The 16086-nt window shown below is 46.8% G+C and overlaps 1 protein-coding gene across 2 annotated transcripts in view; it reads left to right on the top strand.

The window, feature by feature from the left end:
• The first annotated feature begins 10816 nt into the window (after positions 1-10816).
• The window catches only part of COQ8A (coenzyme Q8A), a 43424-nt gene continuing 38154 nt past the window's right edge, over positions 10817-16086 (top strand). Inside the window, exon 1 of one of the 2 annotated variants that reach the window (XM_038132521.1) lies at positions 10817-10964. The gene's annotated coding sequence lies outside the window, so the exon portion shown is untranslated. The remainder of the gene's footprint in view (positions 10965-16086) is intronic. The other variant, XM_038132522.1, reaches the window with a different exon arrangement.

Below are 16086 nucleotides of genomic sequence, written 5' to 3'. Positions count from 1 at the left end.
TGCAGTCTCCTTCGTGGCAGGAAAAAAAAGAAAGGCAGGCACCTCACACCCCAGCACAGCTGTAGTTTTGGCCCAGCATGGGTGAGACTTTGAGTGAGAAAAGCTCAGGCTCAACCAGAATTCATTCAAAACCAGCTCTTTTCAGTGTGATGCCATGTTCAGCACTGCAGTCCTAGGTGAGATGCTGTTGTTACACTCCATTTTGGTTGGGTTCTCTCCCCCTTTTCTTTTTTTAATATATCATCTAGTCCTAGTTTCACTCCTCAAAGCCCCAAGCATAAGTCAGGGGCTCCTCCAGGCATTGCTAAATTCAATTTATTACATAAATAAAGATTTCTTCTGAGCATCTTTAAGAAAGAAAGGAATAATTATACTTACTTATTAGTCATTCTTCCTCTTCTGGTCTCCTATCCCAGTAGGTCTTGCTAATCTGGGAGGAAAAAAGAGCACACAGCTGTCCTTCCAGCTCTTGGCACTGAGAAATCTAGGGACAAGATAGAAAGTGTTGGATGGGCTTTGAGCAACGTGGTCTAATGGAAGGTGTCCGTGCCCATGGCAGGGGAGTTGGTACTAGATGGTTTTTAAGGTCCTTTCCCACCCAAACCATTCTATGATTCTCTGATGTTTGTGTCCTCAAGAGGACAAGGGGGTATCTTATTTTCTTGGTTGTTTTGTAAGAAAGCAGTCTGGAGAGATGTGGTATCTTTGCCAGAAGTTCTCCTACAATGCTGTTTGTATGCCCCCAACACACACTGTATTCCTCATTGAATTTATCCTTTCTTCCTGAGTCAGGTATCGTGATGTGAGCTGTTCTCATTCTACAAGTGGGAAACAAAGCAAGAGAGTAAATCATGGAATTATAGAATGGTTTGGGTGGGAAGGCACCTTAAAATCATCTAGTTCCAACCCCCTCATATGGGTAGGGACACCTTCTACTGGACCAGGTTGCTTTATCCAGCCTGGCCTTGAACACATCCAGGGATGGGGAGCCACAGCTTCTCTGGGCAACCTGTGCCAGTGTCTCACCACTATCACAGTGAAGAATTTTGTCCTAATAACTAATCTAAACTTACTGTCTTTCAGTTTGAAGCAATTCCCCCTTGTCCTATCACTACATGCCCTTGTAAAAAGGACCTCTCCCTCTTTCTTTTGGGCTCCCCTCAGCTACTGGTAGGCCACCTGATCATTCTGGGTTTGAGCTTGGATACATAAAGAAGATCTGTCCATATCAGATCATGGCATCAAACACCATCACACAAGTCACTGCTACTTCTTTTTTACATATTGCTTTGCTGCAGGTTTGCCATTACCCACCTTTTGCCACTTAAATGCAAGACGTTTGCCCTGAGCACTGAAGGAGTTAAGCAAATATGAACTGTTATCTTCTTTGTGCAACACATTTGATAGGTGCCCAAGAGCACAATTTGGGAGATGTCAGTTCTCAGCACTATTTGTGGCTCACTATTAAAAAGATCTAAATAAGCAGAGACTTTGAAGTGGAACTAGCTAAACTCCTTGATATAGAAACCTGAGACAGGTACAGGGCCAAGTAGATGAAGTGGAAGTTTTCCAAAACTGGGAACTGTTCGAGCCCTATTAAATGGAACCTGAGGTAAGTGACAGCTCCCACAGCCAACTTGGGATTAGATCTGTGCTGAAATAAATGCTAGGAAGCCTGGCACTCCTGAACCTGCCTTGCAGAAGGGGGTGGAGTAGGAAAGGCATTAGGCCTATTTTCTCCTGGATCACTGGTATCTATGATTTCAAGGACACTTTGCTCACCCAGGTATAAAATATGAGTAACTCCACAGCTAACTTGCATTCAAGCAGATCAGGAACAATGCATAAAGTGAAAGTGTGGAAAACTGATCCAGCCTATTTAACTTAGGCCATGCCATCTTCAACCTTTACAAAGCTTAAGCTACAAGCATTTAAAATTCTCCCTGACTTCACTGAGCTGCATTTGTGTATAAAAGAATATGAGCCTTCCTACAAAACTGGTGTAAGACAAGCAAGATCCCTGGCGCTGAAGGTAGGATTCAGGATTATTTTAAAAGCTACATATCCTGTGTACCAACAGTTAGTAGCAATAAAATGCCAGTAGCATTAACAGAACTGTTCTAAACAGCAACGTCATCCCTTCATCAAGCCAGAAAAGACATGCCTTCTCTTTAAGCCCCTACCAAATACAGTCTTTGTGATATTCTGGGAAGTTCAGATTTGAGCTATTTTTGTTCTCCAGCTATTGTGCTAATAGTCTTCTCGAGTGTTCTGTGAGTTTCAAGGGGCATGACAACTGTTTAACTTTCTTCTTTAATACGGAAAATAATTGCCCTGATCTCTGTCCCTGTGTGATTTGGGTGAGCAAGCAAGAATGAAATGGCAAATGCACCAAACGAGGACTTAAATAGGATGGGGAAATGAGGGCATTTAGCATGTAAAGGGTTGTAAAAGCATATAAAGCTTCTCTGCTACTCTTGTATGCACATGCTGTGTACCACTGTCATGAAATAGGAGTGCTGCTGCAGAGCAGTGAGAACATCTGTATTTCAGGAAAGGAGTAACATTTCCAGCTAAACTGAAGCCAAAGTTGCTACAGTGCACTGAGTGGATGGTGCAGGGTTGTAGTCACTGTCCAGGCTGCATCCTCAGATACTGTCTGGTGGGACTGCTGAAGGAAAGAGTCATCTTTGTGCTCACACCTTGGGCTCCTCCAGGCTAGAAATCTCACAAGTGTCTGCCAGTTGATGGAAGAGTGAACCTGCAGTGCTGGTTCTCAGCACTGCTGTGCCTCAAGGCAAACCCTTTTCCCTGCACACTAGCACTGAGCAGGTTGAAATTCCTCTGCTGTGCTTCCACTGAGGCTTTCCAAACACTTCTTTAGGCATTAGGAGCACGACAGAGCAAAAGAATGCCATTAACCCTATTTTACAGATAGGAGTTGAATAATTTGCTCAGGGTCAAATGAAGGGCTTAACCTGGATGTCTGGAGCATCTCTCCATCAGTCACTCCTACCCGAGGCTTGTTAATTACTGGTGTCTCCCTCTTAGTTGCACTCTGGTACGTGCCAGTCAGGATGTTCTGCCACCAGTTGGTCTCCCTCTGTCCAGGTATGCAGACACAGACAGCAGAGGTTAGATTATGCAGTCCTGCTCAATTGGCCTCTGGAATTGGATTGGTAGCTACATCAAAGCAGGAAAAGGGTCAGTCAGCATCCAAAGGTAGCAACAATCCTGCTTTCCCATACTGCTTTTGGTTTTTGAAGCCACAACATCCCTGCAGACTGACTGCTAGAAGTAAATTGTCATGACTGTCTGTGAATCAGCGTCTGGCAAGTGGATGGAGGTTGTGAGTTTGTCTATTTGCCACACAGGCACTCAGAAACACCCTGCAGCTTTCCGTGTCTCCATCCCACACCTTGCTGTGTTTGGAACAGCGAGGCAGGAAGCCAGGAAGCCAGAACAAATTCTGGCTTTCAGGGCAGTGAAAGAAAACATGGTGTCTTAGGGATGATTCCAGGCTAGGGCAAGGTGGCTCACTGCTCTCCAGCTCTGTGAGACATGGCAATGCTGTGCCAAAAGCTGGGGCAGTGCCTGAGTTTGGCAGCACACTTTGCCATTAACCAGCAGAACTATGATGGCTAGTGTTAATTCTTAGTTCCAGTAAAGTGTTCAGAAATAACTCTGTTTCTCCCATGTTCTCTGGCTCCAGCCTGTTTTCCCATTTAGAACAGCTCTGCCCAAATTGTTCAGATAACCCTTCTGTCCTTGGCAAAAGGCTTTTCAGAGTGGCTAAATGCAGGCAAAGAACTTGTTCTTGTTTGCCTAGCTTTAAAATTAATTTGCCATGTTTGCCCAGGGGGTGAATGGCTTTGCCAGTTATCATCTGTAAAGTGAATCCTGGCTGGAAGCTACAAACAACTCAGCCTTTCCACCTTGTCCATGCAGGATCGATTGAGGTACATGTAAACAATCAGGTGCCAAGGGGAGAGAGCAAAACACCAAACTATGCAAGCAAAGGCAATTTACAATGAGCAGAAACAACTCATCTGTCTAGTCCAGACAAAGAAGAATTACAGACTGGATAATGTTTAACTGAGTCCAACAGAGAAACAGAAATGTCATGTTCTTGAGGCACACAGCTGCAAATCAGGCTACTGCACTCTTCATCTCATTCAGAATGGCTTTGCTCAACACCCATAAAAAGCACTGTTGTGCAACACAATTTGAACTGGCAAGTACAATATTGTGAATGTTTTACTGTATAAATTGCTAAGGTGGCAGGGTGCCTGTCCATTCCCTGCACTGTCCCACACACTAACCCAAAGACAAGGACTGGTATCCCTTTCTTCCACTTAGTGCTTGCATCTGCACCTCTTCACCTGGCACTGTCCTTCTCTTAACATACTCCACTCCCATGGCTTCTGTCCCATTTCCAAAGCACCCAGGAGCCCTTGGCAGCCACACGGTGAAGTCTGGAGGAGAGCTGGGTGGTACAGCCACGCCTGGCATGGTGGTGTTTCCATGGTGTGCTGCACAGCCCTTCCTGGCAGCCTCCTGTCACTGAGGAACACGGCGTGGCTCAGGCTTGTTGTGGCTTGTTACCACCTCACCCTGACAGCAGCACCTAGATTTGATTTCTTTCTTCATCCTTCCCCAAAGCAGCTCCTTTCTGGGTGATATGGAAAGGAGGGAGGTGTGAGCAGGGACACAGAGAGGCAAGGCAAAACACAGGGGGCAAAGGGAAGGGTTTAGGGTCTTCTTCACCCTCCCTTTTTTCAATTAGGGGACAAGACAGCCCTTCAGCAGTCCCCTCTCCTCCACAGAGCCACCTCTGCTCACCTCCTCCCAGCCCCACTGGCATTCCCTGCCCTCTCCAGCTGTGCAGAGCAAGGCTGCTCACTGAAAGCTCCAGAAGGAAAACAGGGGTGGGAATCATGAAATTTCTCTGTGGTGACCAGTGACATGACCTGAGGGAACGGCATAAAGTCATGTCAGGGAGGGTTTAGGTTAGATATTAGGAAAAGGTTCTTCAGCCAGAGAGTGGTTGGGCACTGAAACAGGCTCCCCAGGGAAGTGGTCACAGCATCAAGCCTGACATAATCCAAGAGGTGTTTGTCAGGCACATGGTGTGAGTGTTGTGGTGTCCTGTGCAGGCCCAGAAGTTGGAGTTAATGATCCTTGTGTATCCCTTTCCACTCAGCATATTCTGTGATTCTAGGAAACATCTGTCCTGCTCCCTGCACTGTATCTTCCTCTTGGACAGAAAATATTAATCTTGAGAACTGCCACACCACCCGCTTCTGACAGCACTAAATCATCTTAAAACTAAAGTGCTAACTGAAATGGCACCTTGTCTCTGTCCCTTTGCCCTGAGTGGAGAGAGAAAAAGGAAGGGCAAGTGCAATGAATGCCAGAATGCTTTGGGATGAAGATATACAGTTCAGAAACCAGAGCAGTACTAAGCTTAACAAAAATAGCTCATCATTTGGATCCTATGATGGTACTGGATGTGCATCTACCATTGACTGAGTCAGCCAGATGCCATTTCTCTGAGAGCTATTGCTCTCATTCTTGGCCATAAAGCCATATAAATAACATATGGTACCAACAGCACCACTGACACCTGCCAAAGTTTTGAAATACCTACAAGCTAACTACTAAAACCAAGCCACCTGTCCAGTGACTTCCACTTGAGTTGTTCCACTTCATCATCCCTGTATTATTATGTTGATGGGACGCCATAAATCTTCAGAGTCAGAGAAGACATTCCATCTGCCCTGAAAAAATTACCTTCTAGAGAAGATGAGTGAACTCAAGGCAAAACCCCTCAAGAGGTAGCTCATCTGAGCCTCAGAAGTTGCTTGGAGAAGGACTGAGGGAAACACTTCCAGAGCAGCTTTTGCTTTGTGGTTAGCTGTATGAACATGAGAGAAGGATGGTGACGTATATTAGAGATTCCTAGAATCGTTAAGGTTGGAAAAGACCTCCAAGTTCATCGAGTCCAACCATACATATTGTGGTTGGAGAAAAAGCTTGGGCCTGTCCTATGCAAGAGAATTTCTGAGTGTTCTCTGAACAGCCTGGGTACTTGACAACCTAATTACATGACCAACTGCTGCTTAATTGAGGCTCCATTAGCTTTTTTTCTGCAGGTCAGTAGTCTGCCCAGTAATTTTCTGTTGCAATGGAGGCCTTCTTACTGCAGGGCCCAAAGATCCTTCCAGGCTCTGGTTCTCTGACTTTTTCTGTTTGTAGAAGTTTAGCCCTTCTGGCTCATTCCTCTCTGGGAACATGCCCCACTTTGTACAAGGCTTTGAGGAAGTCAGCTTTCCCCAGATGCTTCAGTCAGCATCAGCACTGGCAGAGGTTTATTTGGGTGTTCCCTGGCACCCAGTAAATGGTGAGCTGATCTCCGGTGAATAAAGAGACTCCTCTCAGAACTAACAGTGAACAGGAGAAGGAAGAAGATCCCTGGCTGGAAGTCACAGCCAAGGAGCCTTGGGCTTGCCCTTCCCAGTGTCCTTCTTGCTGCTCCTAGCCCAGGCCTGCAGCAGAGCTGTTTATGCACCCCATGAAGCCCTTCATTACATAAAGATTAACAAGCAGTGTGGGGTGGGGATAGGATGGCACAGCTAAAGCATCTGCTGTGGAGTCAGGACTTCCAGCTGCTACATGAGGCTTTCCCACTGACCTGAAAAATTAGGATATTTTGAGAATTAAATTATCCCGAACACATAATTTTAACATTAGTAGGGAGAATCACACTCCGGGGGAATGTGATTTTGACACTAGTGAAATTGCAACTATTAGTTATAATTTAAATTTATTATACTTGTGATTATATTTATATACATCATAAGGATAGATAGATCATTGTAGTATTTATAGGTTTATAATAATTGATATTACTATAATCAAACTCATAATGATTTTATTATAATTTAATAAAAGACTGATTTACTCCTCATGGTTGTAAGTTTCTTGCTAGAAATGCCCACAGAAATGTTTCTAGATAAGGCAGTGAGTATGCTGAAATTTGACTGAATAGAACACTACCAAGCAAGCTACAAGAAGAAAATGACAGCTGTATTGCCAAAAATGTGTTTAGCTGATTTATTAATAACGTTCACTTCTTATTCTTATAGCTAATCAAGAGACTAAGTCTAGGAACTTGCTTTTTCATAAGACTGCTTTGCTGCTTTGGCTTGCTCTGCAAATTCATCTCTGCACTGCACACACCTCCAAAAGAGTGCAGGCATATAGCTCAAAAATTACATGAGATTTAGACACTGATGCAAAAACTTTTAACCTGCAACAACCTCATTCTGCTGTCACATGGATGTCAATGTTTAGGTCTTTACAAAGAAGCTTCACAGAATCATAGAATAGTTTGGGTTGGAAGGGACCTTAAAAGTTTGACTAGTTCCAACCCTCTGCTATGGGCGAGGACACCTTCACTAGACCAGGTTGCTCAGAGCCCCATCCACCCGGCCTTGAACACTTCCAGGGATGGGGCAGCCACAGCTTCTCTGGGCAACCTGTGCCAGTGCCACACCACCCTCACAACAAAGAATTTCTTTTTAATATCTATCCTAAGTCAGCTCTCTTTTAGATTGAATCCATTCCTCCTTGTCCTGTGTCCCTACAGGCCCTTGTAAAAAGGACCTCCCTATAGGGACTGGATTTCTTCCCTCTACCCTGCTTGGAAGGACTTTTATAAGTGTTAATGTTTGCACAGGACATTCAGCAGGTCAGCTTCTACACAAGCCCTGCCCAGATTCAGGGCCTGGATGAAGCTGCTGTTTCACCTACACTGCTTTGGTGGAGGGCACAAAACCAGAATGGGGCAGCCTGGGCTGATCCCCACAGGATTCCTGTCCACGTCTCCTGCCACTGCACAAGGCACAGTTTGCACAAGGCCTGACTGCAGATTTGTCTGGGATTTGGATGGGATTGGAGGATTGCTCCATTCTCATTTCCTCTTGCTGAACTTTCCCATTAAATAATATGAGCAAGGCTGAAGAGAGAAGACAAGTATGCATAATGATGAGGGTCTCAGTGTGTGGGGTGCTGTTACATCTTCACAAGCAGAGAGGGGAACCTGAATTTGAACACCCCAAAGCCCAGAGGAACTGCCAACAAGGCTGTTCCATAAACCACTGATACCCTTCCCGAAGAACAGGATGACTCCCTGGTCTATTTCCCAAGTACACCACCTCCTTTTTTCAGGATCAAAGGCTGTCAATCTCATAATTGGTAGCACTAAACCAATCCCAAATACTGAGAGTATTTTTTCTCTGTTACCCTTTTTCCTCACTTTACAGGGAGACCTGCCATGGAACATCTCTCCCAGCACTTCATATACATCACGTTCAACTTTTTATTCAGGACTGTGGACAAAGCAGTCAACTGTCCCCACAAAAATTAACCTCTGGATTCTGGATTGAGTCCTGGGTGTCCTGTCCCTATTCCCCCTAAGAACTACAAAGTAACAAAGAGGGACATACACTATTTTTTCCCAGCAGCTTCAGTCCAGCTTTCAGTCCTACCTCTTTGCACTCCAAATTAGGTGGGAATACAGACACTTCTCTCTTCTTTATGTACAGAAAGAGCTCAAGTTCAATGGGTCTTTTAAGGCTGCAGAAAGTCTGGCAGGAGAAGGTGTGATGCAAATTGAACAGCAGCGGCAGAAATATCCAATGGTTTACCACGTGTGAATAAAGGGAACCAGCCAGGCCTGTCTTTGAGAGATGAGGAGGGCTTCACCCTGTGCTTGCTCTGCCTCCATCTCAGACTATGGCAGCCTGCTCATGCAGAAACCTTCCAGTTCTCCGTGCTCAGCACAGTGAGCAAGATGTTTCACAATTAGCGCCGAGCTGACGCAAGCAAAGTGATGTTACACAGAAACTGAGCACTGACATCCAAATCCAGCGCAGGAATAGATAAAAGGGGTGTCCTTAGAAAAGACACCTTAAATTTATCTCTTTCCAGATGAGGGCAGATATGATCTTTCCTTTATTAGAAATAGTATGAACTTAACCACAAACAGAAGGATTCATTTGTGTGAATTTCCACAGGTGTGAGCAGCGAAATGAAGAAAACAAGGCGTTTTTTTGACAAAACTTCTCAAGGCTGGCATCTTATTACAGTCATGTTTTTGCTTCATCTACCTATTGAGCCTCCGTCCCCTTATCAAAGGGGGGAGGAGGTGTTTGCCCTTTCCATTTCAGATATATTTTGTCTACACACAGCCTGTGTGTTAAGCATTTAATTCAATAATGTGCCTTTCCCAGGGAACTGTTTCTTTTTTCACCTTTCAAATTCAAATCCAGCCTTTTTAGTCCTGATTGGAGCTGGCTTCTAATTTGATAATGTTTGGGTGATTAATTTTGCTAAATTAATTTGTAGCTGTCTGTTCAGTGCCTTACAGAAACCTTCTCAGGGTTTACGTGGGAAACTGAGAGGGGCTTGGGGGAGATGCAAATATTTTTGGGTTTTTTAAAAAACATGAAGGAATATGTGTAATACTTGAACAATACTTGGTAAATACCAGCCAAACAATCTTTGGTCTGAGCAGCTGGAGATAATAATTGTCTCCCTCTACAGAGGAGGGTAACTTTGGCAATAGCAGATTGGCAGTAATAGTCACAGGTTTTGTAGTTAAACCTCTCTACACACTTACAGCAGACCATTTATCCATTTTCCTTCTTCACAAATCCACAGCATCCACAACTCCTACTGACTTACATACAGGTCCTCTGGTGTGGATTTAAGTGCTCAATTCAAGCTACTAGTTAGCTGAAAAGGTAAGCCAAAACAAGCAATTGATAATAGTGAAATTAAAGCTCGGGGCTGTTTGTTGGTCACTCCTGCAAGCTGCGCTACAACTGGAGAAGGATAATGAATCCTGTCTGGTTTAGGAAGGAATGAATGATTTAATCTCCAAACCTCATCCGAATGTACTCCTGCACTGATGCAGCCATGTGGCAAATGCCCCAGAACGGCTGTATTGTGATTTTTCAGACGGGAAAGTTGCTGACAGAGGCGGGCGCTGACCAGAGCATCCAGACGAGCCGGCTGCCGCTGCGAGCCCCTCGCAGCCTCTGTCAGACGCCGCATCCCCGGCATCGACCTGCAGGGAACCAGGCGCTGCGTTTGTCTCCAACGTGCCTACGAGCGTTTCCCAACAACCCGACTAGTTCCCAATGCCTGCGTGACACGATGCTTTGAAAAACCACACAGGCAGCCACAAACTAAGGTTTCCCGACACGGAGCGCCACGAATCGGGAGCTGGTCCCCTCGCCCGGCATCTCCCTGCAGCCCGCCGGGCGCGGGGCTCCTCATGCACATTAATGGGGAACGTGGGACCGCCGGAGCAGCGATCCCCCGGCCTCCCCGAGCCCACCTCAGCCGTGGGGTGCGAGCGCTGCCCGCTCCATCCTTTCCCACAGCGGGACCACCCTCCCCCGCCCCGCCAGCCGGTACCGCGGCGAGACGCCGCCACTTCCGACGGACACCGCGACCGGGCGGTCCCCGCTCGTTACAGAAGCCCAGCCTGGGGGGGAGCCGGCCCAGCGCCGACAGACGGCGGCTGTCGCCGCCCCGCTCGCAGCACACGCTCCTCACGCCTCGCCCGGCTCCCCGCGCCCCCCCCGCCCGCCGCCGCACGGACCTCACGGGCCTCACGGGCCTCACGTCCCCCTGCAGCCGCCGCGCGCGCCGCGCCGGGCCCGCCCCGCATTGGCCGGAGCCCCGCCCGTGCCCGTCGCCCATTGGCGGAGGCGCGGGGCGCGCGGGCTCCGCCAATGGGAGCGCGGCGGGGGCGGGGCGCGCGGCCCGGCCGCGGCCGGGGGCGGCGGCGGCGGTAAACAGGCGTGCGGGCCCGGGCCGCGGCCGCCGAGCCGAGCGGGACCTAGCCGAGCCGAACGGAGCCGGTGGCCGCTGGGCTGTGCCGGGATAGGGTATGGGAAGCGGCCGCGGCAGTGGAGGGGCTGGGCCGGGCTGGGGCGGCCTGTGCCGGGCTGCGCTGGCAGCAGGGTGGGGGCAGCGCAGCACCCGGTAGTGGCGGTGCCCCCGGTTAGCGGCGGTGCCCCGGCTGGGGGAGTTGGTCCGTTGCCGTGCGGGGGAGCGGTGCGGGAAGGGATGCGGGGGATGGTGGCGGCGCTGCCGTAGGAAGGACGCCCGTGCCTGGCGCGGCGCCTCGGGCCGGGGGTCGCTCGCCCGGGGCGCGTTCCCCGGCGGGGGGACGTGTGCGGGGTCCGGCGGTCGATGGCGGCCGCGGGGCTGCGCCCGGGCAGGAGGCGCCCGGGGCTGCGGCCTTCCCGTGCCCTTGGCCGCGTCCCGGCGGGGTGAGAGCGGGGCCGGCCGGGTTCCGCCTCCTGAGCGGGGCCGGCGCCTCAGCGCGGCCGGGAAGATGCGCGGGCCGAGCGGGGAGCGCAGCCGGAGGGGGATCAGGGAAAAGGGCTTGGAATCCGCTGCTCCGCTCCGTAGGGAATGCTCCTTTCCCGAGGCTATCGAGCGAACCTGGTGCTGCGCTGCTTTCCGGGCTGCTCCGGCTCGGAGCCTCGCTGCTCTCAGTCGCTGGGACCGATCCGCGCGTCTGGTCGGAGATGGCTGTAAAATAAAGCTGTCGGGTGTTATTAAAGCTTTGCTTGTGGCTGAAATGGGGGTAAAAAAAAACCTGTGAGCCCCCTGGTAAAGTGCCTGAGGAAATAATCTTTCTTTCTATAGGCAAACAGGCTTGTAAAATCTTTGTAACGATGTGAACAGGAACTGATGGGGAGAAACGGACACCGAACAAGCGACCTATAAATAACTACAAGCATGAAAGTTTGGTTTAAGACAACGCTGTATAATGTTGTTTTCATGGTTATTGACAGTTTTGATTTCTGCAGGACTGTATCATAAGAAATAACACTATTTCTGGTAGCCCAACAAGGTTGTGTGCTACTCGGCAGGAATGTAGGTGAGGAGATTCTCTGTATTCCCCTCCATGCAATGAAAATCCATACTTTGTGGTCAGTGTTAGGAAAGGAAATAAAAGCTTTTCTTTCAATAACTGAAAGTATCATTTTCCTAAAAAGAATTGACCTAACAATTTATGATTTTTTTTCTCAGTTGCTCGTTTTTTAATCATATTGTTTTACTAGACTCAGGTGTATTAAGAATATGCAAAATAAGTCTTAGCACTGGGTGTAGAAAGATAGTGGCCAAAGTCAATAGTAGCTCAATAAAAGACTCAATAAAAGAAGGGATTAAGAAACTGTTCTTTATACAGACTGAATGCAGATTGGTGTCTGAAGGTATATTGGTAGTTTTGCATTTCTCTGTCATGGGGTAAGAACATTCATATGTTATCAGAAGGAGTTTGGTTCACAGGAACTGCAGCTAGCAAGAGCAAGCAAGAACCTTCTTGTTCTTAGACCGGGAGAGTTCTTTTTGTATTTTGTAGATGTTTTTTTCATTGCTGGTAATTAGCAGTGACATCAGTAACCTTGAATAAAGTATGCTTAGAATAAACAGTTTTATGTCGTCCAGTCTTACTCGATGTGGGGGGAAAAAAGTGGGTGGCCTGCTGTGCTTTGGCAGTGTCTCCCTTTTAATAATGAGGTAGTGAGATGAGCAGAAGAAAAGGCCAGATGTGGAGAATTGCCTCCTTTACCATCAGAGTGCTGATCACCTTGTTTCATTCCTGCCACGGGGAATTCTGTGCTGTGCAGCGCAGCTCTGGTTAATTCATTTGTGATAGTTAACACAAGTTAATAATAGCTTAATGCATCCGTGCAGCAAGAACTGAACTGTTTTTGGCTTCTGGTCTTCCAGTACTCCTTTTAAAGGCAGGTGGTGGTCTGTTGTTTCACACCCTGTTTGTCAGGCTGTATCGTTTTTCTGGAAACTGAGAGGGAGCAAGGGACAGGAGCTGAATTCCTGCTTCTCATTTTTTTTATGGTAAAGCTAGTTGATTGCTTATGGAGTTGGGATCTTTTTAAGCAGAGGTTGGTGGTTTTTTTTCTGTCTGCATGTGTTTTTTCTTCATTGTTTCAACCAGGGTGCAGGTGTGTCTCGTGGTCTGTCATCTTGTGTGTTAGTGTGCATGGGATAAATTGTTTGATCCAGGTGGCTTGCCAAATGCATCTCAGGACTTAGTGCATGAATAAGCATTTCTCCTTTTCCTTAAATCTGTCCTGCTGGGTGAACAGTCCAGCCTAGGATGGAGGCAGTGAGTGTGAAGCAGTATTTAGGAATCACGTCTCCAGTGTGGTGTAGGTCTTGTCTTCTCCCTCTAAAACTGCAAAAGAAAGGAGTCTGGAAGAGGAGCCCTTTTGCCTTAAGGAGCTGTATATTCTGGAACAGAGCAGCTTTAGGAGAAGAGCAGCTTCTCTTTCAGCTTGTTTTATAAAAGTGCTGCCTTGTGCTGCAGGTGCCTGCTTTCCTTCAGGATCTGAAGAAGAAAGTCAGTTATTTGCACGTGGAGCTAAAATACAAGCTGGCAGTGAAGCCCAGTAGTTTGAGGGCGTGGGTTCAATCATTGCTCTCCCACCCAGCAGTGAAAACTCGTTTTATAGGCACATTCCTATCCTCACATTCAATTTTTTGTCTTTAGCTTCTCAGTTGTTTAAATGCCACTTATTTTGTTCCTCTCAGCTCCCCTTCCCTCGTACAGTAGATGGCAAAATTAAATCAATCTGAGCTGGTGACAGAGACCCAAGAAAGAACTAGATACAGAAGTTTTGCCCTTTCTTTGCACAGTTGTGTTTCTGCACTTTATTTTAATGGCATTTTAATGGCTTTTGTGTTTTGTCAGTCAGTAGAGGTGTGGAGCTAAATAAAGCATGTTCACTTCCCATCTATCCAGTCTCTGAAATGTTCTGTGTGCTTCTCACAGCATAGAAAATGACATTACTTGCTCTGAAAAACTTAGCTGTCAGTCTGTGGAGCTGGCTTTTAGAAACTTTACAAGTTTATATGTTTGCTTAAACAAGCCTGCATGCCCGTCCACAGTTTAAAAGCAGGGTTTTTTTTGGTGTTTTGTTTTGGTTTTTTTTTTTTCTGGAAGCTGCATAAGACTTTGTCTTTTTTGTAAAGACTGTAGATTCTGTATGTGAAGACATGGGAAAAGATGATCTACTTGTGCTCTCTATGGTCCTAGAGCTGTTTTGTGACATGCAGGTGATAACTTCCTCTTACAAAGTTCTCCTACTGTGTTTGTTTTTCCTCTGTAGTTTGTCCTGGTTTTTGATGTAGATTAGGTCTTTATGTGGCCCCTTCCATTGCTATTCATGCCTCCTTTTTAACCAGTTGCATGTCTTGGTTTTTTCCTGGGTCTGCTGAAGAAGTGAACTATGAAAGGGCTTGGGGCATTGTTCTGAAATGTCACAGCTCTCCTGCTGCCTGGATTGTGCCATTTGGAAGGATTAAATCCTCATCCTAATTTGATCTGGTCAAAGTGCTCATCAACAGAGTATTTGGGATTAAGGAAGAGATGGCAGGGAGAATGACTGGGCAGTAAACTGCAAGTGGATTGAGTGTTTCCTTTCGAGAACCCTTCTGAAATCAATAAGCCTGATACCATTTTACATTGCACAGCAAAGCATTGTGGAGCATGGCCTTCCAGAATTCACTCGGAGTTTGGGGATTTTTATTTCTTTAAACTATAAGCTGCAAAAAGCCTTGGTTTTTCTAGTATGGAAAGGCAATGTATTTATATTATGCAGATGTGATTTCATTAAGTCTATACATAGAGAGAGAGCCTAAACAATTGTAGATTACAGATTCTGTATCAGGTGTGAGAGCTTGCAGGTTAGGCTTAGCTGTAAGAGAAATGCAGAGCTCATTATTCTCATTTACCCTAGTTTCAAAAGTACCTATGTGTGGGGAGCAGGAGCAAACAGAAATACCTTGTCTGTGGCAGAGCTGCCATGCTGGAGCTGTAGGTTCTGAAAGACCATGTTGCCCTGCAGCACAGAGATCATTTTATGGCTTCTTGAGGATGCCTTTTTTTGCCCATGGTTCTCTTCTTGCAGGGAGGATTTGGCACAGCCAGAAAAATGGGAGCTCTGACAGCCAGGGTGCTGGTGTGTCAGGGGGCTATGAATAGACTGGGATGTGTTCTAAGTTGCTAAATTGGAACTTAACCCCGGTTTCCAGGGCAAGGTTGGAAGCCATGAGATCTATAGAGACACGAATGCCTGCAGGATCAATAGTGGGATCAGTGCGTGTGGTGTTTGCCTGCTGCTCCCAGAGGTGACAGAGGGATTGCTCTGTGGGGGTGCCACTTAAGGACTCGGTAACAGCAGCTTGGGGTGGGCTGTGCAAGGGTCTGCCCTGGTGTACACAAAGGGTGACAGGCAAAATACCTTCTTATTCCTGAGGAAGAGCAGGTGTGCAGCTCAGTCACAGGCTGTGTCTAGTTCTTAGAGAGGTTCTGACTAGAAGCCACTGCTGGAGTGGCATTTAATGGTGACTGTTGGCAATATAAGGTTTAGGTGGTCAGCAAACCAGCTCTAAATTCTTGTTTGGCTTTGATCTGTAGAGGTAGGTGTTTAGAGGACTCTTAGGGATAGGCTGTGTGCTGTAAGGATCACTGTGGAGAGCATTAGGATTGTGTCCCAACCCTGTGCCTGACAAGCAGTGTAAGTTTGGGTACACTGCTGTTCTCTTCCCTCTAAAGTATTCAACTGTGGTATCAGTCCCCTTTCCTGATCTTTTTGAGAGTTATAAGTGGAGAAAGGTGTGTGTTTAAATGCAAGAGGAAGAGCTGCTGTTTTTCTCAAGACTTGTGCTTTAAGTAGTGGTGTATTTGAGTCTAAAGGAATCTGCACTTGTTTGTGAGGCGTAGCACTTTATCGGTTTCTAGTTCCTAAATTAACCTTGGTGTGCTTTTGGAAAGTGTAAACTTCCAATAAAAATAATTGTACCATTGCAGTGTATACCAAACAAAAAAAAAAGAAAAAAAAAGTTAGCTGCAAGTTGTTAACCTCGTTTATTTATACTTTATATTCTAATTCAGAGTACAAAACCACTGGGGAGCTCTGTTGATTGCTGTGCAGAACTGTGCATCAGAGGGAGCTGAACTTTGATGAT

Source organism: Motacilla alba, chromosome 3 (assembly GCF_015832195.1).
Source record: "Motacilla alba alba isolate MOTALB_02 chromosome 3, Motacilla_alba_V1.0_pri, whole genome shotgun sequence".
In the NCBI taxonomy this organism is placed as follows: Eukaryota; Metazoa; Chordata; class Aves; order Passeriformes; family Motacillidae; genus Motacilla; species Motacilla alba.
The sequence above is the reverse complement of the archived record's forward strand: the minus strand, read 5'-3'. Positions and strand labels throughout refer to the sequence as shown.